This window comes from Columba livia, chromosome 2 (genome assembly GCF_036013475.1).
Source record: "Columba livia isolate bColLiv1 breed racing homer chromosome 2, bColLiv1.pat.W.v2, whole genome shotgun sequence".
In the NCBI taxonomy this organism is placed as follows: domain Eukaryota; kingdom Metazoa; phylum Chordata; class Aves; order Columbiformes; family Columbidae; genus Columba; species Columba livia.
In genome coordinates, this window is record NC_088603.1 from 56,549,491 (window position 1) to 56,575,887 (window position 26,397).

At 50.7% G+C, this 26,397-nt stretch overlaps 1 long non-coding RNA gene and 1 pseudogene across 1 annotated transcript; both read left to right on the top strand.

Annotated features, from left to right (window-relative positions):
• The first annotated feature begins 428 nt into the window (after positions 1-428).
• LOC102097765 (uncharacterized) lies at positions 429-2,617 on the top strand. The gene is made up of 3 exons (XR_272216.3): positions 429-1,495; positions 1,647-1,757; positions 1,959-2,617. It is a non-coding gene; the product is annotated as an uncharacterized LOC102097765 (long non-coding RNA).
• A 17,237-nt stretch (positions 2,618-19,854) lies between these two features.
• LOC110361775 (cartilage-associated protein-like) lies at positions 19,855-24,485 on the top strand (annotated as a pseudogene).
• Positions 24,486-26,397: the final 1,912 nt, after the last annotated feature.

Here is a 26,397-nt window from a genome sequence, read left to right on the forward strand (position 1 = left end):
GCCGGACCCGGCGGGCACACCCGCTGCCCCCGCTCCAGCTGCCCCCGCTCCAGCTGCCCCCGCTCCAGCTGCCCCCGCTCCAGCTGCCCCCGCTCCAGCTGCCCCCGCTCCAGCTGCCCGCCAAGCGGCGGCGCCGGCCGCGCCACCCACGCGTGCCCACAAGCGGCCTGGCCCTCCCCGCCCGCCCGCCGGGCACCGGACGGACCCCAGCGCAGCCCGGCCCGGGCACCGGGAGAGCGCGGAAGCGTCGCGGCGCCGGTTCCCGAGTGGCAGCAGCAGCGGAGAGGGGCTGCTGCTCGCCTTGGCCGCCATGCTGGACACAGACCCGACCAATCGCTACCGCCTCCCGCAAAGACCGAGCCAGCAGCCCCGACGAGCGGATGGCAGAGCCGTCGCTCCTCGGCCCCGCCCCGTGTTCCGGTAAACGCGGGAAGGAGCGGGAGTCGCGCGGTTTGGCTGCTCCCGAGAGAGAGCTGGAGGAGAAACTCTTCCCGCCCCCTGTCCCTTCTTCTCCAGCCGGGCAGCCTCCTGGAGCTGCCGCCGCTACAGCCGCTGCCGACAGCCCGGTGGCCCCGATGTGCCACCCCGCCCTTCCATCGGGCTTTTCCTTGTGCGTGGAGTGGCCGGTGGAGACTTTTCCGTGCTGTGTGTCACAGCTATTTTATGTGCTGATTTTTTCCCCACCCTATTTTCTCATTAACGCACAAGAAGGTTGATGCAAGAAGGATTTCTGGAAACGCTTGAACATCCATAGAATTGGCTTGGAGCCAAAAAGGCACTATCTCTTCAAACACGTTTTGCATTCTTCACACTACAGCACTAAAGAAAATCGGTATTTCGACTTCTACCGCCGTTGCACATCCTGTGGCGGGTCAGAGTCCAGAAGCACCGAGCCTTCATAAGCTCTGTCCTCTGCCTCGGAGGGTGACGCTCCCTCCAGAAACGCCCCCGCCTCTCAGAGGAGGGACAGACAGCTGCTGCTGTCCCGGGGCTGCAGGCTGGGCTCTCAAACGAGCCGAGTTCCCAGGTCACTCCCAACAACTCGGCTTTCGGCTCCTGGAGTGAAATGCAACCTTTGCAAGCACCTGATGCCGCTGCCCTGCCGGGCTGGGCACAGGAGCCCTTCGCCGTGACCAGGGCAGGGAGATGCAACGCTGGGCTTGACTCGCTGCGGAGCTGCAGGGCTGCTGTGCCATCCGGCAGCAGGGGGGGATGAAGTGCCAGCTGGGGCAGTGACAGGGACTGTGCCAGTCAGCGCAGGCAGGTCACAGGAACAACCAGCTGAGCCCGGCTACCCAGCCCGCACCCCCAGTCCTCCTGCCGGGGAATCTCCTCTGCCCTGGGGCCTGGGCAAGAGGCGAGGAGACTCGCTGCCATCTTCTGGTCGGCAGCCCCAGAGCACCGGGAGGAGTCCTTAGGAGCCACCACACAGCGGGGGACAGCGCCACAGACCCGAGGACAGCGCTGGAGCTGGAGCTTGCCTTCAAGGGAAAAGGTTTTCACGTTGCACAAATAATTCAGACTTTTTCTTTCTCTCTCCTTTTCCCTGTAGACGTGTATACAGACTATAGAGTTAATAGAAATATGGAGATATAGAAAGTAAAAACCAGATAGATTTATGTGTGTGTGTGTGTGTGTGTGCACAGAAGCCCACTGGAGAGCGCCAGACACCGTCAGAGACGGAAGGACAGCGTGGGATCTGCACCTTGCCTTAGAAAAAGGAAAAGTTTGGAGACTTGGAGGCAAAACCTTACGAGGTATGCTTTTTATTCAGAGCCTGGTCTTTTGGAGCCCTTGTCTTACTCCTCGGTTTGGGTGAGATGCAAGGGTCTCCTTTACTTATGTGTTCTCTGCTCCTCCTCTCCCTCCCCTCTTGCTGTTTTCCTCCATCATCTCTGTTGTGTCTTCTTGTTCCATTCAGTAATTCTCATCTCTGGCATTTTGTTTTTTCTTCCCAGGTTTGGTCAGGAATTCTTGACAGGACTGCTGGAAGGATTTTTCGAAGGTGAGAGGCATTTGGGCACTCTCCCAAGTCCGGGAGATGGCTCCAGCTCAAGGTAGGATAGGGTAGGGCTTGGGCAGGTCCTGGGGGGCGTGAGCAGCCTGTGGGAAAAGGAGCCAGGTCTGGCTCACATGCTCAGGGAACAGCCGATCGCCAGCACTGGGGTCAGGAAGGAATTTTTCCCCCCGGGGCAGATTGGCCCTGGTCCCCGGGGGTTTTTTGCCTTCCTCTGCAGCATTGAGCATGACCACTTTGCAGAGCTCCTCTGGGCCCTTTTGGCTCGGTTCCCGCCTGCTGCTCAAGCACCAGGAACATGGCCTCTCGTGCCCTGCAGCTGGGGGGAGGAAGGCTTTTTTTTTCCCCCAGGTGGGACAGCAAGCATCTCTGGGGGTTTTTTGCCTTCCTCTGCAGCGTTGAGCACGGCCCCTTGCCACGGCTTCTTTGGGCCATTTGGGCTGGGTGCCTGCTGCTCCACGATTGGCCCTAAACTTAGCTAGAACAGCCTACCTAAACCAGCATAGAACAACTCACCTAAACCAACCTTAAAGAAGTGCAACCAACTAACCAGCCTTCAAGAAGCTAAAATAAATTGAAAAGAAACAGTTGTATCCCTTGTGTTTTGTGTCCTTGAAAGTGTTTTTTAGAGAAGATAGAGAGGGGAGGGGGGAGAGGTCAGCAGGAAGAGGGGAGAGAGGAAGCAGGAGGGGGGACAGGGGGAATTCTGCTTTGTTATGCCTGGAGTTCCGCATGACAATCCCTGACAGGGCCCTGAGGGCTCCATACCTGAAAAATATTGCACTAATACCTACTCCCCATCACATACCTATATCAATAGTTGCACGGGAAGGGCTGATTTGCAAACTGTACCTCAGCAAACAGTTTGCTGGGCAAGCCATGGTCAGAGGACACGGGTAGGAAGGTGCCAGTGTTAAACAGCCCAAGAGAGAAAACCCGCTGAGTCCCCAAACCCATGGGTGCCAAAACATCCGCTGAGGCGGGAGCTGTCTAAGGAAGAGAAAGTCCAAACACAATGAGTCATTGCCCCAAGTGCCAGACAGAAGGCACCTTTGTGTCATTGAACGCAACATGGTCACAGGCAGTAGCGCTACTGGAAGTGAGGCTGGACTGGCAACAAATCCACACTGTATTTTTGCAAAAAAGGGACACAGATAGGTTGATTATTGCTGGTTTTCTGATCCTAACAGTTAACATATGCCCAGATTGGACAGTCTTTAATGGGAGTAAATATTATCATTCTGAAACAGATGAGAAATCTGGGGTACACAAGAAGGATTTGAGCAAGGTCATGTAGGAAATCAGCAATAATGAAGGGACAGTACCTGGTAGCTGATGCCAAAACCTTATCTTCTGCATTTCTCTGCCTTCTTAGTACAATGGTGGTCTGTGGGCTCAGAAGAAGGATCACGCATAAGAAGGAATGTGGAGTTTGTTGTTTGCAGGTACTCCTTAATGAATTGTGCTGGTTTGACTGAAAGTGAATTCATTTTCTTAATGGAGTTAGAAACCTTTCTTTTTCACAGCTCGCACAGCCATTATTTGGACTTAGTTTGAGAACATGAGATAACACCCCAGCACAGAACTAATGTTTTTAATTGCTCTGATCTGAGAGCCAAGGGCATTCTGACTGCTCTGCCCACAGATGTGATGTATCGAGGAAGGGGGGCAGAGCTGGGACAGAGCTGTGCCACAGACAAAGAAGGCAGATGTAGGAAACAGGATGCAGAGATGTTGCATGGGGACCCAGTGCTTTGGAGCAGCCACTGGTGTCCTGTCAGGAACAGGAAGGATTCGCAGCTGCCACTCGGCACCTCTCCCTGCGGGCAACACCAGCGCCTGGCAGGGACCAGAGCGCTTCTCGTGCACCCTGCCCAAGAAGCACAGCAGCAAAACAAGGTGTGCAAGGCAAAATGTCTGATCATCGCTACGTGTCACGTAGCTCTGGAAAACATCCCATGTTACCACATCCCTCTTCTTCTTCTTTTGTGCAGGATCAGTCCCACACTTCATTCTCAAGGTTCTCCTTCTTCAAGAACCAGGGAAAGCTTGGCCTCTATTCCTGCTGCTGCTCTCTGCAGCTCTGGGACTTGCCTTTGCCAGCCCACAAGGGCTGTTGTTTCAAGCAAACCTGAAGAATGCATCAGCCTGCTCCGGGCTACACGTGGGCTTGTGTTAAGGATTGTAAGCATTGGCTCTGAAACAGAATCAGAAATGGAAATAATATGACATGAAATAACGTAACATGAAATAACAGAAAATAAAGTAAATTAATAAATTAACAAGAAAATAAAATATAAAATAAAATAGAATAAAATAAAATAAAATAGAAACAGTTGTATCCATTGTGTTTTGTGTCCTTGAAAGTGGTTTTTAGTGAATAGAGACAGAATAGAGCAAAGGGAAGAGAGAGGGAAGGGAGAGGGAAGGAAGGTATGCTTTTTATTCAGAATCTAGTCTTTGGGAACCCTTCTATCACTCCTTGGATTGGGTGAGACTCAAGGATCTTGTTTGCTTACATGTCAGGGCTGTTGGAAGAAGGATTTTTTCGAATCCCTTTAGCAACCATATCATCAGCTTGCAGCCAAAACTCACCAGCTGTTCCAACACGCTTTGCCTGCTTAATGCTACCACATTAAAGAAAGTTGTTATTTTGAGTTGTAGAGTCATTGCACATTGTGTGATGCTGGGCTGGGCACGGGGTTTAGATCCCTTAGAAAGAGGTGACCCCTTGTGCATTGAGACCCCCTTCCTTTAGTTATTTAACTGAGAGCCTCCAGAAAGCCACCTGTCTGCACCTAATACGTGACTGACATTTGGTTCCCCAGCAGAGATCCCCGCTGCTGTTAATTGCCAGCCCCGACAGAATGACTCCCCTAATCCAGGGCCTGCCTGATTCCCTGCAGCTTCATCATGTACAACTGCAAGATCATCTGCCTGATGCTTTAGCCCCCAAAGATGGGGGGTGAGCTGGAGAAAATAGCAGCTGCCTGTTGGGATCAGAAGCAGCTCTCACAGGCAAGAGGAGCCCATGGACGCTAACCCTCCCCAGCAAGAAGATGAATCCCTGGGGGTGGATCCACCTGAGGCAGGGCTGGTGGGACTCCAGAGCACCATGGCTGGGCTGCCTCCAGCACCATGGTGCCCGTAGCACCTCCGGATGGTCAGGGGCTCTCAGGGACTCCAAACAGTCGCCTCACAGAAGTCAAATCTATGGAAATCTGTAGAAAACACAAGTCATGAGCTGATGTTGCTGTTCTTTGGAGTCCAGGCAGATCCTAAGCTGGATCATTTGTTTAAACAGGAGCTTCAGGCTGTGTCACCAGAAACCATGTGTTAGGGCGCTGTAGAATTCTGGAAGCTCTTCAAAGTGGATGCATCCGTGTGGTGCTCAGTGACCCTTGGTTCTGCGGGCCTTGACGTTCAGATCTCTTCGGCTCCTTTGCCTGGGAAGGGCACTGAGGGGCATAGCTTGGCATATCTGTGCTGGTTGAGCCCCTGTTGTGGTTTAACCTGAGCTTACAATACAACCACGATAACTGCTCAGTCACCTCCCTCCTCCGCTCCCCCTGTCCCCCCCGATAGGTGAGAGAATCAAAAGGGAAGGACGAAACCTGGATTGAGATAAACACAGTTCAATAAAATAACAAAATACAAACACACTACTAGTGTATCTATGTACATAATATAGAAATAAAAAATACTCAAGGCAATTCCCCACAAACTCCATCCACACTAAGCAGCCAGTCCCAGGAACAGATATCCCAGTCCTGAACAACTGATCCAAACGAGAGAAAAAAAGAAAAAGGAAGAAAAGACCAGAGGCCTGTGCAAAATGGCAAAAGGCCAAACTAAGCATCCCAACCAAATCTCCCCCAGCTGTGCCCCAGAGAGCGAGTGCTAGAGAAAAAGAGCCACCTAGAATGTCCTGACTCTTCTGAAATGATTAGCATGGTGCTAATGGGATGGAATACACTTTTTGATCAGTCTGGATGTCAGTCAAGCTCTGCCCCATCCATGCCCCCCTTCCTCAGTGCCTCACACCTGCGGGCAGAGCTCAGAATGTCCTTGGCTCTCAGACCAGAACAATTAACAACATTAGCTCTGTGTTATCTCTTGTTCTCAAACTAAGTCCAAATAACGAGTGTGCTAGCTTTGAAGAAGAAACTTTTCTAACCGCATGATTTTCAACCAAACCAGCCCAGCCTCACATCTGCAACAAGCAAGCAAACACACCAGTGTTTGTTCTCCAGCTCTAAGTCACTTCTGAGGCTGCCAACCAATGCTATAAATCAAGTTAGAAATGAGAGGGCTCCTGAGTTCAAGCCACATTTTCCTGATGGCTGGCGATGGGAGTAAGCGAGGAGCTGGGCAGAGACCAGGGGAAGAGAAACAGCAAGAAATGGAGCAGACGATGCCAGGAATCTGACTCTTGTTGCACGTTTGCAGCAAATAAAACAAGAGATGGAGCTACCCGAGACTAATTGCTGCGTTTCAGACAGTAAATGTGGCTGGGCAGGAAAATGGGAGTTGTGCTCTGTGCAGAGTAAGCACAAGACTCGTTCCCCTGGTGGGTTTCTCATCCAGTTCTGAAAGTTTAGGCAAAGAGTAGCAATATATCTGATCCAAAGCATTTGGAAAAAGTCAGGCCCTCTGCCCTTCTCGTCCCTTAATAAAACCGAACATGTATTTGACTCCTTTGTTTTGGTTTCTGTGAGGTTCCACCCAAGTTCATTTTCTCCAACGTTTCTCTTCAAATAGCCCAGACACAAATGTTTATCTTTATTATTACATAAATGAATGAAGCAAAATTGGAGTTGTGTCTGTTTGTCTTAGGCAGTCTGATCACAGCTGCAGTCATGAAATTTTGCATAATTGTAGCAATAGCAATCTCGGTCACTTTGCCCTTCAAATACCGTAGCTCTCAGGAAATGGAAGAGGTACATGGATTTTTATTAAATTAAAGCTGAGATGCAAAAGGATTTGCCTCTGGCCGGGGTGGGTTTAAGGCCCCAGTGCTTATGGGTGTTGCTGTACTGGCTGCGTTAAACCTGTCTCCTCCCTGCTGTGCAGAGGACATTTGCCCCACAGCATCGCCTGTGTTCTCGGTCTCGCGGAGGCCACGTTGTTGCTGTGGGATGCTCCCTGCTTGCTGGGGCCATCATCTTCTTCTTTTCTTAGGGGGGCTGTTGTCTTCTGGAGAGGCCTCATGCAATTTGGGGGTGCTGGCTGGCTCGGGGCGCTTGGCCTTGGTGCCGCCTGCCTCTCTCCATCTGGACGGATCCACCCCGAGCTGCCCCCGCTGCATCTCCTCCTGGAGCTGGTCCATGTGAGATGGATGGCACTGGGGGGCAGTTGGGGGGGTGCCCAGGGGACTCGGCAGCGGGATCTGCAGGGGGATGAGCACAGGTTTGTGACTATGAATCAACCACTTTATTCTACAAATATGACAGCCTGAGTGAGCCTATTCTGAGCTCTCTCTGCTAAATAAGCTGGCTGTATGGCGATGGTTAAACTACTCACAGGTCAGTGGATGAGCCCAGTTTAAGGTTCATATTAATCATTTAACTGAAGTAAATGCATAATAAACATAATGAATCATCTAGAAGCAGAAAGATGTGGGATTTTTAGTATACTCTCTGCTTCATATTACTTAGTAAACTGGATTTGCTGAAATCATAAGCTGTAGGGGTCTGCTCATATTTACCAAAAGCAACTACAAACTACACTGAACGTTTGCAAGATGAGGCCTGTTTTGCACTTCGCTGAGAAGAAAAGGATTTATTCACACAAAACAGCACCTACAAGGCTATGGACCATAAACAATGTCTGCAGCTGAACAAAACAAAGCCAAATATGAGATCAGTGAAAAGGATCCAATGAGAAGCAAAACGCCAAAGTGAAATATTGCTATTGGACTGAATCATGGTATGAATGGTCTGTAGAGATACAAAACTCGATGGTTTTCTATGCTCGGGTTGGACCTCTGTGCAGGTACCCAGCTTGAGACAGTGCCAGTGTTGGCACCTGTCTTAGAATTCGGCTGATTACCCCCTCTGAAGGTGGTTCAATTGAACACGAATACAACGTACATTGGGATGACGAATGGGATGCTGATTGGTGTTTACATATCCCTGACAAACCAGGGGAAATTCCCCATGTTGAGGTTTCGTAAGGAGTGATACAAGGCTTGATTCTGGAACTATTTAATACATGGTAGGACCATGTATTAAATAAATTGCACACTTGTAACTTTCAACGTGGAATGTTTCACCTGAACTAAGTTTCTAAGCCTCGGCCACTTGTTTCCCCTCTAAGTTATGGGGACGGGACACCCTGTGGCCCCTGTGCAGCACTTCGAGGGCACCAGGCCCTCTCCTCCCCTCTGCCCCTCTGGGCTCCTGCCGGCTGCAGGGATGACACCACTGTCAGGGAGCCGAGCAGCTGGAGGGTCACGGAGAGCCCCCAACCCTCCTGGGACACTGTGGCCGCTGTCCTGTGAGGGGACCCCAGGCCTGGCACCAGGACGGGGCTGGAGCCCCGGGCACACAGGGGCAGCTGCAGGACAGGCCCGGTGCCTGAGGGGCGGCCTTCCTTTCTGCAGAGCAAAATGGCCTCGCAATGGGGCCTTCATGCCCTTGTGGGCCACCATGCCGGCCACTGCAGCGTCCGTTGGGGACGTTACCAGCCTCCGTTACGGCAGTTGGAGCACAGCTCTGCCAGCTGAGCCACTGTCAGATTGTGCTCAGAGAGAAGAGTTCAGCAAAGGCAGAACCTCATCAAGTGGAAGAAGCAAGAGGAGGTTCAGAGAACCTGTCAAGATGGCTCCACTTCCCAGAAAATGGCAGCTGCCTGTTGGGAGCAGCAGCAGCTCCCACGGCCAAGAGGAGCCCTTGGAGCTGGATCCACCTCAGGCAGGGCTGCTGGGGCACAACAGCACCATGGCCAGGCTGCCTCCAGCCCCATGGTGTCCGAAGTGCCGCAGGACAGCTGGGGGCTCTCAGGGACATCCCAATACTGCTGCCTCACAACAACCAGCTCTGTCCCAGCAGCCTCTGCTAGCCGCTATTGAGCCATAGATAAGACCAACTTCCCGGACTGTACCCTCACGCCTCATTCCAGGGCATCTCCTCTGAGGATGAGGAAGCTAGTGGGGGTGGCTGTCCTCAGCAGGCTCTCACCTCAGATACCAAGCGTGTGGGTGAAGATGAAGCCAGACCCACCCTGGCAGTGCACAGAGAATAGCAGCAGGTCATCAGAGAACTTAGATGCTCTGTTGGTGCTAACATTCTAGACGGAGAGACAGCACTTCTTTATAGAAGCAGAAGACTTCAGTTCTGACATGGAGAAGTTTTAGCAAGACTGGTCAATAAGTGATTAAGTAAACAACAAGGAACTGATAAAATCCGATAAATGTCAATATAACAAAACCAAAAAGTGGTCTCCTCTGTTGTCTGGCAATTGTGGGGTCCATGCAGAACCCTGTGTCCCGTTCTGGTCTTCCAGGACAGGGAGGACACTGAAACAGGAGCTGCAGGCCCAGCCCAGCACCTACAAGATGGTGAGGGGCCGGGGCATGGGCCACACAAGGGCAGGCGGAGGGAACTGCTGCTGCACAGCTGGGAGGAGAGAAGGCTCAGGCTGGGGCTGACTGGTCATCTTCCAGAACAGGGACATTGCTGTCCTAACCAAATACCACCTAGAAAATCATCCTGTTTCTTTCCCACATGCACTTCGCTGTTGCCAGTTTGGGCATCCAGAACAGCAAAGGCTGCCTAAAAAACTAGAGAGCTTGGTTTCCCCAGCTTGTGTCCCTGATCTCTCTGGTAGGACACAAGCCACAGGCTCATTTCTCCTCACTGCTCCCTGAGCCCCAATGATCAAAGCAGCAGGACGGGAGCATTCACAGGGGAGTGTTCTTTGCCAACGTGGATGGAAGCGGCATCGCATCTGTTCCATCACATAAGCAACTTTCAAGTAGCCTCTGGGGCATATGATGGTGATGGAAAAGTTATCTTATTGCCTTCCTTGATGGATGTAACACGTTTGAAAACAAACAAACAAAAATAAACAAACAAACAAAAAAAAAAAACAAACATGAAAAGAACACGGCCCTAACTTTATTTTGGTGTATGCTTTTGCTTTTTTGATCTTTAGATGTGCAAGGAAAACACTTGGGAGAGAAAGATAATATTGAATCTAAACCCCACTTTTGTGGTCAACTCTGAAGTTTCCACCTGCTAAAATGTTGTAAAGCAAGAACTGTTGCGCATGGATTTGTAGAACTCAAATTTGTGGCACTAACACAAAATTGTCATATTCTTTTATAGCTGGTTCCTGGAGGAGAAGGACCTGCAGTATAAATCGATACAATTGTCATCTATGAAGACATGTCATATGTATATATAATTCAAATACAGCTTTTAGGGTATGAGTGCAGGTTGGTTGTTGGTTTTGTTTTGTTTTGTACACACACTCTTCAGTTCTTCTCCATCTGGTGTATTTGTTTATGGGCCAGGTCTATAGAAAACAGAAGTCGTGAGCTGATGTTGCTGTTCTTTGGAGTCCAGGCAGATCCTAAGCTGGATCATTTGCTTAAACAGGAGCTTCAGGCTGTGTCACCGGAAACCATGTGTTAGGGTGCTGTAGAATTCTGGAAGCTCTTCAAAGTGGACACATCCATGTGGTGCTCAGCGACCCTTAGTTCTGCTGGCCTTGACATTCAGGTCTCTTGGGCTCCTTTGCCTGGGAAGGGCACTGAGGGGCATAGCTTGGTGTGGCTGTGCTGGTTGAGCTCCTATTGTGGTTTAACCTGAGCTTACAATACAACCACGACAGCTGCTCAGTCACCTCCCTCCTCCACTCGCCCCGTCCCCCCTGATAGCTGAGAGAATCAAAAGGGAAGGGCGAAACTTGGATTGAGATAAACACAGTTTAATAAAATAACAAAATACTAATACACTAGTAGCATATATATATATATATATATAATACAAATAAAAGATACACCAGGCAATTCCTCATGAACTCCATGAAGCGGAAAAGGATTTGCCTCAGTTTGGGGTGGATTTAAGTCCCCAGTGCTTATGGGTATTGCTGTACTGGCTATGTTAAACCTGCCTCCTCCCTGATATACAGAGGACATTTGCCCCGCAGCATCGCCTGTGTTCTCAGTCTCTTGGAGGCCACGTTGTTGCTGTGGGATGCTCCCTGCTTGCTTGGGCCATCATCTTCTTTTCTTAGGGGGGCTGTTGTCCTCTGGAGAGGTCACGTGCAGGTGCTTGGCCTTGGTGCCGCCTGCCTCTCCCCATCTGGTCAGAGACACCCCAAGCTGCCTCTGCTGCATCTCCTCCTGGAGCTGGTCCATGTGTGATGGATGGCACTGGGGGGCAAGTGAGGGGCTGAGCAGAGCACTGTTCAGACGGTCCTTCAGGGGATCCTTCCAGGGACCGACCACAGGAGTGTCCTCTGAAGTCTGCTCTGAGCTCTCTGGAGAGCTCTGTTTCCAAGTCTCCAGGGGACTCATCGGAGGCCAGATGGGGAGATCTGTCACCCCAGTGCCCGTCTGCCCCTGAGGATCCCTCAAGGGGCTGTCTTGCACCCCCCAGATGGTGTCAGTGTCCTCCAGCATCGCTGCTGCTATTCGGGCCTCATGGTAGTCGTCATCCACCCCATGCTCCAAGAAGTCGGGGACTTCACTGAAGGAGGTGGTGCTGACTAGGCCGTTGAGGACATCAGCGAAGATGTTCTTCCCATCCAGGAGCATCTCTGCCGCCACTTGCTCCTTCTGGCAGCTGCCTTCTGCCCTGTACCCCAAGAGGTGGGGGAGCTTGTTGAGGGAGGTGGTCAAGCTGTGGACATCAGGGTCAGCAAGGAGGGTGTCCTTGCTATCCCACCCCACACCCTTCCCATTCTCCTTGGGACAGCTGCCCTTTACGACGTACTTGGAGAGGTTGGGGAGCTCATCGAGGACCTCTGCAGTTGTGCCACAGCCATTGGTAGTAAAACTGGTGCCCCTGCTGTCCTCTAGACATGCCACCAGTGCTTGGTCCTGGGGGCAGGTTCTCTCTGCCACATACTCAGAGAAATCTTGGAGCTCCTTGAGGCTGTTGGGGAAATCAAGGATGTCAGGGATGGTGTCCTTGCTGTTTCCCAGCCCCATGGCCACCACTCAGTTCTTAGGGCAGCCACCCTCTGCCACATACTCAGAGAGGTCAGGGAGCTGGCTGAGGAAAGTAGTAGAGTTGGGGCTGTCACCCATGACCTTGCTGTCCTCCAGCCCCTCCACCGCCACTGGCTCTGTGGGGTTGGTGCCTTCTGCCCTGTACTCAGAGAGACTGGGGAGTTGTTGAGGCAGGCGGTCAAGTTGAGAGTGTCAGGGACATCATGGATGGTGTTCTCGCTGTCTGCCAGCCCCACTGCCACTGCTCACTGCTTTGTGCAGCCACCCTCTGCCATGTACTCTGAGAGGCTGGGGAGCTCGCTGAGGAAAGTGGTCAAGCCAGGGCTGTCAGGGACATCAGGGACAGCATCCTTGTGCTCCAAGGTCTCAAGCCAGGCGAGCAGGTTGTTGAAGGTGATGTCCTCACCCTGTTCAGCCACCTTCACAGAGGCCTTTTCTGGCTTCAGCTCGGGCTGATCCACTGACCTCTCCAAAGCTGCCACCGTGGTCACTGGAGCTGAAAAAGCAAACAGAGCCAAGCCAGCCCTGGGGTGATGCAGCTTTCCTCAGCTTGGCCACACACCCACGGGCTCTGCCTTCCCCCAGAACTCACCTGTAGGCTCCATGGTGGCTGTACCACCCAACAGAGCCAGAGGGGACTGGTGGGGGCTGGCAGCATGGATACTGTCCTCGATGGCCACCCTGTCCTTGTTGGAGGCCTCCACTGGCTCCTGGGCACTGCTGGGCAGGGTGTGTGGCACAGGGGGGCCCTGCATCTGCTGAGCTGCGTGGCCACAGCGTGGTGGGGGGCCAGGGCAGGCAGGGACGGGCAGCTGGCAGGAGCCCATGTGGTACAAGGACTGCCCCTGGACCATGGCCAATGGCTCCAGCCCCATGGGCTGATGTGGGACCAATGTCCCCATAATCACCTGCTGTCCCCAGGTGTAGGATAGGGGACAAGTAGCAGGCACAGAGGGGAGTTGCACCCCATGGGAGTGCTGCGCCCCGTGTGGGAGCAACACCCCTTGGGGGAGCTGCATCCCCTGAGGGAGCTGCACCGGCTGCACCCCATTGAGGAGCTGCACGCCCTGTGGGACCTGCACCCCTTGGAGGTCCTGCACCTCATGCAAGAGCTGCACCCCTTGGGGAAGCTGCACCCCTTGGGGGAGCTGCACCCCATTGAGGAGCTGCATCCCATTGAGGAGCTGCATCCCACTGAGGAGCTGCATCCCTTGCATGAGCTGCACCCCCTGAGGGAGCTGCACCCCCTGGAGAAGCTGCACCATCTGCCCCAGGGCCCCCGGTACCTCCTGCCAGCTGCTGGCACGCGCCAGCTGGTAGGTGATGGTGTGGACCTGGGCAGGCTGCAAGGACACCAGCAGCCCTGGGACAGTGGGCAGCACACATGCAGTGACCAGTGGTGCCATCGCGGGGGTGCTGAAGGTCACGCTTGTCCCTTTTGATGCCGTTGGCAGACGTAGAGGGAAGCTCTCTGTTGGAGGAAGCAAAGAGGGGTGATGGGATGAGATAGTGGTGGTAGAGCCAGTTGTGGGGGTTAACTGGAGGGCAGGAGCTCCAGGACAAGCAACAGCTACTGCTGGACCTGCCATGGCGGTTGGTCAGTGTGGGCTTTGTTGGGGGCAAACTGGCTCCATCCCCATTGCCATTTTTCTGCCAGCACCTGCCTCAGCCAGCTTTGGGAGGGTTTGTGTTTTCATACTATGACTCCCCACCACAATGATTTCCTATCCTGCTGATGATTGCCTGACCTAGCCTGGCCTGGTTTGCCTCGAACGATGGATTCCCATCTTGACAGTCTCCCATTCCCATGATTTGCCATCCCAAGAGGGATTTTTGGGAGGAGGTGAATATTCTGTCCAAGGAGAAGGGATGGGGTAGGCATCAGTGCGATGCCGACATCTGTGTCTTTCTCCTTCCTGCTCAGTGTGTGTGCGGGGGGCCTTCTTCTCCTTTTTCCCCCTTTTCCTCCTCTTCCACCTAAATTCCCTGTTCCTCCATTCTCTTCCTTTTCCTCTTTCACTGAGTGATAAACATTTGCAGAAGAAATACAAAGAATAAATAAAATAGCGCATGGCCCCATAAACTTTTTCAAGTGCAGACAGGTGTATACGTGGGTGAGCACCATTTGTGTCATGAAAAGTCTGGTGCCTTGCGCCTTTGTTTCCTCACCACGATTTGTTTGAATGAAGAGGGCTAGGAAGGAAAGATGTCTCCTTTTTCATCACCTACAGCTTTTCTGTTCTTTTTTTTTTTTTTTTTTTTTTTTTTTGCCAGTGTGTCAGGAGGAACATCTACAGGCTAATTGGCTTGTGCTTGCCTCAGACCTGTCTGGGTCATTTGCCCTGTGTACCCCACATTCTGTTTTTTCTGTCAGTGGGGGAGATAATTGGAGGATTGCCACCATGAAGGTTCTGGCTCCTGACATCATTTCTCCTGGTGTCCAAAGTACTTCCAGCCCGGTGATGAATCTCCCATCACAGCCAATGGAGCTCATAATTGATAAGGCAAGGAAGCTCTGAAACCTCCCCCAGGACCAATCCTGGTATGTCACCTGTCTGAGCCACGGCACTCAAACGGGATGAGGATGAGGATAGCCTCATCGTCTTTTGCTGCTGATGGCAGTCAGAGAGTGTCACAGGCACTCGCAGTCACCGAGCGTGGAGAGCGCTCAGAAATCTGGCAAGACAGGTCGACTGTCAGCTGCCAGATGGCCTTGGGGAGAGAGCATCAGGTTATCATGGAAATGCACAGAGGCTTTAGGAGCCTGGGTGACATCATCTGTGCTGGTGTGTCACCTGGTTGATCTGGAGCTGGGCATGTCCCACAAGGCTGAAGGGATATTGGCACCTAAATAGAGAAGGATGTAGAGTGGAGAGTGGTGGTCACACTTCTGACTTACAGAGTTTTCTAGAAGTTTTTCCAGAGCTGTGGATATGTAACTTGAATGAGAGCCTTGCTTCCTCCTGTTCTTTCACACTCTCATGAAACAGATTTTCTTTTTTTCCACTTTTTTGTCCTTTCCATACAACTAATACACTCTAATCATGCAGAACTTGGAAAATTGTCCATTTGTTCCTACGCAAGCAATTTTTTCCTTCTAATTAAACATTTGGAAGGCTTTAAGAAGTGCAGACATTAGCTCACAGAAGAGTTCTATTCCTGCTCTTGCCCACCCTGGAAGTGGTTAGCTTTCCTAGCTGGCATAGAATCACAGAATCACAGAATAGTTTCTGTTGGAAGGGACTTTCAAACCTCATCTAGTCCAACCCCCCTGCAATGAGTGGGGACATCTTCAACGAGGTCAGGTTGTTCAGAGCCCCATCCAGCCCAGCCCTGCTAAAAAGTCTGTCCTCATCTTTCTTCCAAGCCTCTCTTAAGTACAGAAAGGACACAATAAAGTCTCCCTGGACCCTTCTCCGGGCTGAGCAAGCCCAACTCTCTCAGCATGTCCTCTCAGCAGAGGCGTTCCAGCCCTCTGATCATTTTTGTGTCACTCCTCTGGTCCCTCTCCAAAAGGTCCACGTCTTTCTTGTGCTGAGGGCTCCAGGTGGGGTCTCACCAGCATGGAATAGAGGGACAGAATCACCTCCCTTGACCTGCAACTACTACTTGAGGAGAATTTCTATGAAATAAGAAATTGCTGGGTTTATTTTGTCACCATGGACAAAAAAAAGAACTGTTTCTAAATTATGTCCACTACAGCTTATGCTTCTGTGATCCACTACTCCACAGATTTCTGTGCGCAAATGTCTTTGGAGAGGAACGGCAGGTGCTGGGTCATTCCACAGACAAGCAGGGTACAGTGTTGGCTCCCAGGGACAGAACAGGCTTTTCTTTCCCATCACCAGAAGGAGGAAGAAGAGTAGAAGAAGGGGGCTCAGGAGAGAGAGACTGCAAAGAAGTTGCTGTACGAGATCCTTTTGCCTTGCTCTATCTGCTGGAAAAGCTGCCTTCTGCTTGCTGTCTTAGCTTGAAATCCAGGGAGAGCTTCTTATTTTAGCCCATGAAAGGGGAAAGAGACCCTCCCCTCGCCCAGGGAGCTAAAATAACTTCACGCTCGTGATGTGCACAGGGACGGTTCCTTTCAGATGGCCTTGGTTGCAGTGATCTTTAGTTTTACTGCATGACTAACTCTCTTAGTAGGGATGTGGTTCCTTTCTGCCTACTGTTTCTGTTTCTTTGCAGACACAGCTAAGACAGCTGTTTGGAGCTGTGGAGTGAATACATATGTGTGTGAATGAGTGTGTATGAAAATAATAAGACCTAAAGTGTCCTCCCCACATCCTTAGTTTAGTTTCGAAACAGTCTCAGGAAGAACATGTGTGGCTGTGAGGGAGGGTCTGTGGTGCAGCATTACTGACATTTGCTACAAACAGTTTTGAAGAATGAGGCATTTGCTTTAGGAAAGGTATTTGAGGAAAATCTCTGATGCTGCTGAAGTTTATTGAAAAATCTGTGCCGATTTCAGCAGTTAGGCAGGTATGATTTCTGCTCATCCATTAAATTAAAAACAGACAAACAAGCAAACAAACAAAATCAGGGATTCTCCCCTCTGAAGGTGGTTCTTTTGAACATAAATACAACGTACGTTGGGATGCCGATTGGTGTCTACGTATCCCTGACAAACCAGGGCAAATTCTCCCTGTTGAGGTTTCGTAAGGAGTGACACAAGGCTTGATTCTAGAACTATTTAATACATGGTAGGACCATGTATTAAATAAATTGCACACTTGTAACTTGTAATATGTGTGATTTCACCTGAACTAAGTTTCCAAGACTCAGCTGCTCGTTTCCCCTCTAAGTTATGGGGACGGGACACCCCGTGGCTGCTGCGCAGCAGTTCAAGGACGCCAGGCCCTCTCCTCCCCTCTGCCCGTCTGGGCTCCTGCCGGCTGTGGGGATGACGCCACTGTCAGGAAGCCGAGCGGCTGGAGGGTCACAGAGACCCCCCAACCCTCCTGGGACACTGTGGCCGCTGTCCTGTGAGGGGACCCCAGGCCTGGCACCAGGATGGGGCTGGAGCCCCGGGCACACAGGGGCAGCTGCAGGGCAGGCCCGGTGCCTGAGGGGTGGCCTTCCTTTCTGCAGAGCAAAATGGCCTCGCAATGGGGCCTTCATGGCCTTGTGGGCCGCCATGCCGGCCACTGCAGCGTCCATTGGGGACGTTACCAGCCTCCGTTACGGCAGTTGGAGCACAGCTCTGCCAGCTGCGCCACCATCGTGCTTGGAGAGAAGAGTCCTGAGAAGACAGCACCACATCGAGTGGAAGAAGAAGGAGGAGGTTCAGGGAACCTGTAAAGATGGCTCCGCTGCCCAGAAAACGGCAGCTGCCTGTTGGGAGCAGCAGCAGCTCCCACAGGCAAGAGGAGCCCATGGAGATTGACCCTCCCCGGCAAGAAGAGGAGCGCATGGAGATGGATCCACCTCAGGCAGGGCTGGTGGGGCACCACAGCACCATGGCCGGGCTACCTCCTGCACTAATGGTGCCCAAAGTGCCGCAGGATGGCTGGGGCCTCTCAGGTGGCATCACATTGACCTGCAGCAGGCTGGGCGGGAGATCAGCCACTGTCAAGCCACAGGTGAGCCCAGCTTCCCAGTCTGCATGCCCACCCCTCTGGCCAGGGCATCTCCTCTGCCCTGACTTCTGAGGAAGTGGTGAGGTGAGGCGCTGCCATCTTCTGGCTGGCAGCCCCAGAGAAGCAGAAGTCCCTTGGAGCAATTGCAGGCCACCAGACACCACCAGGGACCTCAGAAGACCCAAGGACACAGCTGGAGCTGGATCTTGGCTACAAGGGAAAAGTTCTTCACATTTCACAAATGCTTAAGGCTTTTTCTTTCTCTCTCCCTCTTCCTAAATATGTGTATACAAACTATATAGTTTATAAAAGTCTGTAAACAAATATGAAGATAAAAAATGTAAATGCCTGTGCACAGAAGTGCATTTGGCACATGCACTTGTAGATGAGGTATACATACTTCACAAAGGATCTCTAACAGTGTTCAAAGTTAGTTTAAAAATAGGTACAGTAAATCACATAGTATACTGGGACACAGTGATGCAGCAAGTCCCTGCTGTTTGCTCTAATTTTGTAATGCCATCAGGAAGATACTTTTTTGGAATATTGTCTTGTCTGCTGCTGGGCCAAGAAGTGACACAGAACCATTTGATACACCTGTGTACAAAGGAAAAAAAAAAGTGGTTTGTGCCTAAAAGCCATAGTGTTCAAGCTGTCAAGCCCATGTGGTTGTTAAGCAGCTGAACATATAGCTCTAACAAGAAGATTTTTCTTAAACGTTTCAATGAAAGAGATGAAAGACTGTGACTTCAAGGCAAGATATTTAACATAACATCCCTTATTTCAGTGAATACATACTAAATTTTCAATTTGCTATTCAGAATTTCTTCCACAGACAAACCTACAGAGTATTTCATACCATTGACCTTTTCCTAGTGGATTCTTATGACCCTGTTAGAATGGGCCACATGCGGCCAAACAGGTTTTGAAGAAAGAGGGGACCACCTAAGATAAAGTGTTGTGTTCTTATGCTCAGTGATTACACATTTGATAGGTAAACCATTCCATGAATGTTGTGGTTTCCTGAGGAACTACTTGCGCTGTAAATAACACGTGGTCCTTCCAGCTGCTCCTGCAGGCTCCAGCGTCAGAGGGAAGGCACATCCAGCCATGAATTACTTTTGTTTCTGTTGTTTGACTACACATTTTACACATTTCCTCTGTCAGTTCTAGCACAAAGAAGTGTTTTGTTTTGTTTGGTTTTTAATTTTATTTTTAATAAATAGTGCAATGCAGATGAAAAAGCTGTGGGCTGACGCCTCACTGATACTGGCATACCGGCATCACAGGATGCTGGGGGCTCCCAGGGACCCTCCAGACAGCAGCTCCCACCAAGGGGCGGCATGGCCACCAGCCGCAGGTGGCACCACACCAACCTCCGGCAGGCTGGGCGGGAGATCAGCCGCTGTCAAGCCACAGGTGAGCCTGGCTTCCTGCCCTGCAGCCCCATCCCTCATGAGGGCGCATTTCCTCTGCCCTGGGGCCTGGAAAAGAGGTGAGGAGATGGGCTGTCATTTTCTGGCCGGAAGCCCCAGAGCACCAGAAGGAGTCCCTTGGAGCCCACAGGACACCACCAGACACTGCCAGAGACTACAGGATGCCACTGGAGACCATTTGAGATAGAAGGACACCACTGGAGACCACAGGACACTGTTGGAGACAGTTGCAGACCAAAGGATGCCGCTGAAGACCATCGGAGACCGAAGGACGCCACTGGAGACCACAAGATACTGCTGGAGACATAACACCTTAGCAGGACAGAAAGGTCCTCTCACACCTCCACTCAGTCCAGCCCAAGGAGGTGGAAGATGCTTCCCGCAGCCAACAGGCCAGCACCAGAGGCGGTGAGGCTGCAGACCACGACACTGGGTCAAAGGGACCAAAAGGAGGTGGGAGATGTCCCCACACGCATTGCCACTCACACGGCCAGTTTCCACAGGGTGTGTGAGGAGCCTTTAGGTGCATGACAAAAGCCCAGGCAAGAGGGAAGGGGCAAGTGCCCCAAACAAAAAGGGACAGAAGCAAAGGGGTGTCTCTGGAAGGTCTCTCATCCCAGCAGAGACTGGAGCCCCGCCTTCTCAGCTTTCCCGAGGAGGCACTTTCGGGATGGTGTAGCTACACACGGGCCCGCACATCTCCCAGCACCGCCTTGAAACCCCTGCCCCGGCCCGGCCCCGCTTTCCGCCCCACCGACCTTCCCCCACGGACACACACACCCCGCAGTGGCTCTGATCCGGCCCCGCTCGCCCCCTCCTTCCCTCCCGCCCTCAGCCCCGGCCTCTCCCCGACTCGGCCCCACTCCCGTTCCCAGCCCCGCCGTCTCCCGGTGGGGTCGACGGGGCCAGGCGGCGGCTGATGGCTCAGCCATGTGGCTGGCGCTGGCGGCGCTGCTGGTGGCGGCGGGGGCGCAATACAAGCACTACAGCTCCCGCAGCTTTCCGCGGGACGAGCTGATGCCGCCCACTGCTACGGCCCGGGCCAGTCCAGCACCGAGACCCGGCCCGAGAGCGTCAGCGACCCGAAGGTCCGCCTGCAGCTGTACCGCCTGCTCTGCGACAGCGAGGCCTTCTGCCACGCCAGCTGCAGCGCCGCCAGGCAGCCCCCGCCGGCGAGAGGTGGACGAGCTGTGGCTCCTGGCCGGGGTGCTGCGGCGGGCCCAGTGCTTGCGGCGCTGCAAGCAGGGGCTGCCAGCCTTCCTCCAGGCACAGCCCGGCCGCGACCTGCTCAAGAACTTCCAGCGGCACCAGCCCTACAAGTACCTGCAGTTGGCCTACTTAAAGGTGAGGCCCGGCCCTTCATCCCTCTTCCTTCCCGTCCCATCTCTCTGCCCTGCCTGTGCTCCCACTCCAGCCTCGACTCCCCAGATTGTTGCCTGCTGCTGTGTCACCCTCCAGCCAAGTCAAGCATGCCTGTCACTGTTGGGGTGGAGTGGGATAGCGTGACATGTCCCTGCACAGCCTTGATGGAGGCAGGTGCCCCGCAGACGCAATGCTGGGAAAACCTCCTGTTGTGCTGACCTCTCACTGGGCCCTCCAAGCACATTACTGTGGCCTTCTTCCCCATAACCTTCTCCACATCACTTTAGCCCCAGTTGTTGTCTGCCTCACGTCCTTTCCTTCCCCTCCATGGTTGGGCTCCACAGTCACTGCCGTCCCCGTCTGTCCACCCTGCACTTCAGCCTCTTCTTCCTGTCAAATGTTTCAGCCTCTTCCTCTCACTCACCTCATGTCACCCACAGATGGCACAACTGTCTGCCTTGTCTTGTGCCCTTGCTACTTACTGCCATCCAGCTCACTCTTCACCAGTTGTTCCACAAGTCATCCAGCACGTCCCCTCAACCAACCTCTCCAGTTATTCCCAGACCCCCAGTCACTGGCCACAGCCTCCTTGGCTTGTGGTTGTGTTGTTTCTTACCCTGCCCCTCTCGTCTTTCCGCCCACCTTACTTTATTTTTTCTCTGAAACCTTTTCCAGACCCTTCATGTCATGCTTTGCTCTTGCAAGCGCTCTTTGCTGCTTCCTCTGCCTCAGCATGTCCATCTTCCTCTCCTGCTCTTTTCTGCTCCAGTTCTTTCAAGTGTAGCAGCCCCCAGCCTGCAACTCGGAGACAGCCCAATGTAAAACTCCAGTCTCGTTACAGCAGCCAGAAGGAATCAAGCGAAAAGTGGATGCTGGAATGTGACACTGATGCTAGCCCTGCAATGCTATTTACTTTTTGCTCTTGGGTCCACCAAGACTGAAGACACTCTTTTAACAGATTTCATCCTGTTCTTCTCACTTGTCATCCTTCTGTCCAGGACCTAACTGACAGTTGTCTCCGTCTCATCTTCATCATCTGTTCTCTGAATCAAGGTCTGTCCCTCATTCAATACCCGCCGATACTGCAATGACTTGCATTTCAAAGAAACAGGATGTGTGAGGGGAGTAAAAGGTGAACTCTTTGGTTACATGGTTTTATCTTTTACAGCTTCACTGCCTATATAGCCCAGTATCCATTATAGAGAGTTGTATGCTTGTGCATTGTTGTTGAGATTGCAGCTTGAAAACACAGAGCATCTTGACTGTTGTGGTGTCCTATTTGTAGGAGTGCTGCTTTCTCATTAAAATCTTCAATGGTTTTCCCAGATCACACAAACAGGTGCAGGGAAATGTGTTCTCATAAAACACCAACAGCATCTGCATGTACAGGATCACACCAGCATAATTCTGTGCACTTAAAGCCATCCCTAAGATCCTACATAAGAACTTCCCTTCCTATGATGCATTGAAGCCTCAGCATACCCTGAGCAGAAGGTATCAAACGGGGGACACTTCTTTTGAAGGACAGAGTGGGCAAGCACTCCTCGCATTCTCAGAGCCCTGTACGGATACCAAAATGACATCACCTCAAATGTTTCGTTTCTTTGCTTTAACTCTTCCTCCCCCCCCCTTGTGATACATACAAAATTTGCAATGTATGGATCACAGTCAAAATCATCCCTACTTCCCATTTCTAATAAAGTAACTGGCAAATAGGAATGTGAGAGGGAAATTGGAGAAATCCCTCCCCCGCCCTTTCAGCTGTTTTTCAATCACATTTGCAGTGGGTTTGTGTAGTGCGAATGGGTAGTTTTGCCTTGAGTGTCAGTTGTTCCTATTGTTTTTCTTATTAGATTGTAGTCCAGGCCTGAGCTCTTCTCCCTCCCTTGGGGCATTCTGAATGGCCCTGCTAGGGGTACAAACTGTTCCAGACTGCCGTGTACGAAGGACTTTTTCCTGGTGATTTCCTGCAGAAAGGAATATCACCTGCCCCACTCTCCCTACAGCAAGTATAATATAGGAAGCAGGCAGAAGGAAACACTTTGTGTTATTTTTTTAGTGTGACCGTGTGTTTACTCAGGTGGATTCAACAGTGAAATTTTGCCACATCTTAGATGATGGGATTGGATATTCCTGTGCTGCTACTTGCTCTTCTGGAGGGAGCCTTCTCATAGCCACTGAGTTTACTTAGTGGGTTTTTTATTTAGCAGTGAAGGTTGAAACCAACAGTGAATGATGGACTAAGCAAAACTGAGAGAGAAGTCAGCCTACAAACAAAAAGGGTTAAAGCATAAAGCACAAAAGAAACCAGACATTTGAGGAAAGTGCTGCTGAGATTTCCCTTTGCATTTAGCACCACCTGGCTGACTGGAAATGCATAGTTTTGGGACAGCCAGGAAGGGAAGCTGGAGGAAAGTTTGTTGACAAAATCTGGGAAACTTTGGCTATTTTTTCCAATTAACCTTTTTTTTTCCTGAGGGCACAGAACACCGCTGGAGAACATCAGAGACCACAGGACACCACTGGAGCTGGATCTTGGCATACAAGGGAAAAGGTTTTCACATTTTACAAGTACTTAAGACTTTTTCTTTCTTTCTTTCTCCCTCTTCCTAAATGTATGTATACAGACTATAATAGTTTATAAAAATACGTAAATATGAAAATAAAAAATATAAATGCCTGCGCACAGAAGTGCATTTGGCACATGCAGTTGTAGACGAGGAACACATACTTCACAAAGGATCTCTAATGGTGTTTGAAGTTAGTTTAAAAATGGGTACAGGAAATCTTGAAGTACATTAGGACACAATTATGGAGCAAGTCCCTGCTGTTTGCTCTTTGTAACACCATCAGAAAGAGACATTAGTGGAATATTGTCTTGTGTGCTGCTGGGCCAAGAAGTGACACAACCACCATGTAAACATGGGCAGTGATGGCTCCTGCTCAGTAGATATAGGTTGGCCTCAGTAACTGCTGAGAGATTAATCCACACAGGAGCAACAGTATGTGCTTGTGCCTTCTCAGCATTATGAACAGGGCAGGAGGAAGGGAAAAAAAGCCTTATTTTTAACTTACAATCATAATCTATGCTATCTGCAACAACAATAGGGTTTAACATTAAAAAAACACCATGTTGTCAGTGATGCATCTAGTAGTAATACTGAGAAGAGTTCTAACAATTGTAGTGTATCTGCTGAGACTATGGTTTCAGTAGAAGTTGGGAATCTAGAAGCTACAGGAAAGTTTGCTGACAAAACTGGGAAAATTTGACTTTTTTTTTCCCAATTCACCTTTTTTTCCCCTTTCCACTTCTTCTGATCCCTCTTTAGGCTCATAACCTTCCAAAAGCTATTGCAGCAGCTCACACCTTTCTTCTGAAGCATCCAGATGATGAAATGATGCAAAGAAACATGGCCTACTAGAAGAGCATACTTGATGCTGAGAAGCCTTACAAGGTATGCTTGTTATTCAGAGTCTGGTCTTTTGGAACTCTGCTATTACTCCTCATTTCTGGCTGAAAGTTGTTCTGTAGTGAGCAGCTTATGCGTGCCCGTCTTGTCTTTTAAAACATCCAAACTGTAGGCACAAAATATGGCCATTTCTGGAGGTATATTTTGCAATCGTCTGCTGTATTTCTCTGTTGTACTCAGTAGTAGATGGACTTTATTAACGCAGTAATTTAATGAAATTTCAAAGTTCTCAATTTTTTTTTTTTTTTTTTTTAAAGAGCACTCTTATATCTACCTTTAGGAAATAATTATAGTCTGTAACTCTGTAAAACTTACCACCACAGACTGCCTGTAGGTGTCAGTGAAACCTAACTGCTTAGTTCTTTGGAACTAAGTTATTTGAATGTGCTTCAATTCTAGACCAAAGTGATCTTTACAGGAGGGCTGAGTACCAGTACTTGAGATGTACTTCAGATGGGTTTGTAGCTGCTCAGTACTTCCAAGCAGCAAAGTCCAGATGTACATGAGCAAGATCCATATGCACATGACCCAGGAGCGCATTCTAAGGCCCAGTTTAATGGGCACCTAATGGGAAGGATGATAACAATTCACTGTGCTCTATCTATATCCTGTGGTGTTGATTTCTTCCTTCTAGATCATTATCTTGAAGTCCTTGCATGCCAAGTGTAGTGCAAGAGTCATCTGACACCCATTAGAGGAGGCTGAGAAATGTTTGGCTATCATGTGCCATTGCTTGCAGTTTGCTTATTCTAAATGTAAGCAGTAATTTAACTGCTGAACTAATCTTGGGGTAATGTGGGACAGTTTACATTCGTAACCTTCTAGTTCTAATGCTTTGGAATGTAAATAGTTGCTGACAAGTTGCTGACACTTTTCAGAGTTTCATATAAATTATAAATGTTCATTGTATATATTTGAGATGTTTAAATGGTACCCCAGTTCTTCTACACTTTTGAAGTGTGTTTTGTTTGTTTTTGTTCTTTTCTTTGTATTTAATAAATAGCCCAATGGGGATGACCAAACTGTGGGCTGATGCCTCCCTGATACTGGGATATTGGCACCAGAGAATGCCGGGGGCTCTCAGGGACGCTCCAAACAGCAGCTCCCACCAAATGGCACTGTCCCTGCAGCTGCTGCTAGCCGGAGGTGGGCATCCACACTGGCCACCTCCGGTGAGCTGGGCAGGAAGATCAGCCACCGTCAAGCCACAGGTGAGCCCGGCTTCCCAGCCTGCACCCCCACCCCTCATGTCAGGGGCATCTCCTCTGCCCTGGGGCCTGGGAAAGAGGCAAGGAGATGGGCTGCCATCTTCTTTTGGCTGGCATCCCCAGAGCACCACAGGGAGTCACTTGGAGCCACTGCAGACAGCAGGACACCATTGGACACTGTAGGAGACTGTCGGAGACCACAGGACACCACTGGAGACCACACGGCGCTGCTGGAGACTGTTGGAGACCGAAGGACAGCACTAGAAACCATAGAACAGCACCAAAGACCACTGGACTCTCCCAGAGCACCACCGAGGTTACTGGGGACTTGAGGTGGCATTTTTTCCATCTGAGGTTGAGAAATCTAGTGGGGGTGGCTGTCCTTAGCCAGCTCTCAACTCAGACACCAAGCGTGTGGGTGAAGATGAAGCCAGACCCACCCTGGCAGTACAAAGAAAATAGCAGCAGGCCATCAAAGAACGTAGATGCCCTGTTGGTGCAAACATTCAAGATGAAGAGACAGCTCTTCTTTCACAGAAGCAGAAGACATGAGTTCTGACATGGAGAAGTTTTAGCAAGATTGCTGCTTCTGGACACCAACAAGGTTGAGTTTACAGCCAAAAATTAAGATTACATTTGATTAATGTGGTAAATTGAGTCTAATCAGTTGATGCTCAACTTTTGATCACAAAAATGATCATAGGGCAGGATCAGAGGTCTCCTATGAGAATGGGCTGAGAGAGCTGGGACTGTTCAGCCTGGAGAAGAGGAAGCTCCAGGGAGACCTTATTGTGGCCTTTCTGTACCTAATGGGCCTATAAGAAAGATGGGTACAGACTTTTTAGCAAGGCCTGTTGTGACAGGACAAGAGGTGATGATTCTAAGCTAAAAGAGGGGAGATTCAGGCTAGACATGAGGAAGAAATTTTTTATTATGAGGGTGCTAAAACATTGGCCAAGGTTGCCCAGGGAGGTGGTAGATGCCCCATCACTGGAGACATTCAAGGCCAGGCTGGACGGGGCTCTGAGCAACCTGATCTGGTTGAAGATGTCCCTGCTCATTCCAGGGGGGGTTGGATTAGATGAGCTTTAAAGATGTTTCCAACCCAAACTATTCTATGATTCTGTTTGAAAGAGATTCAAGTA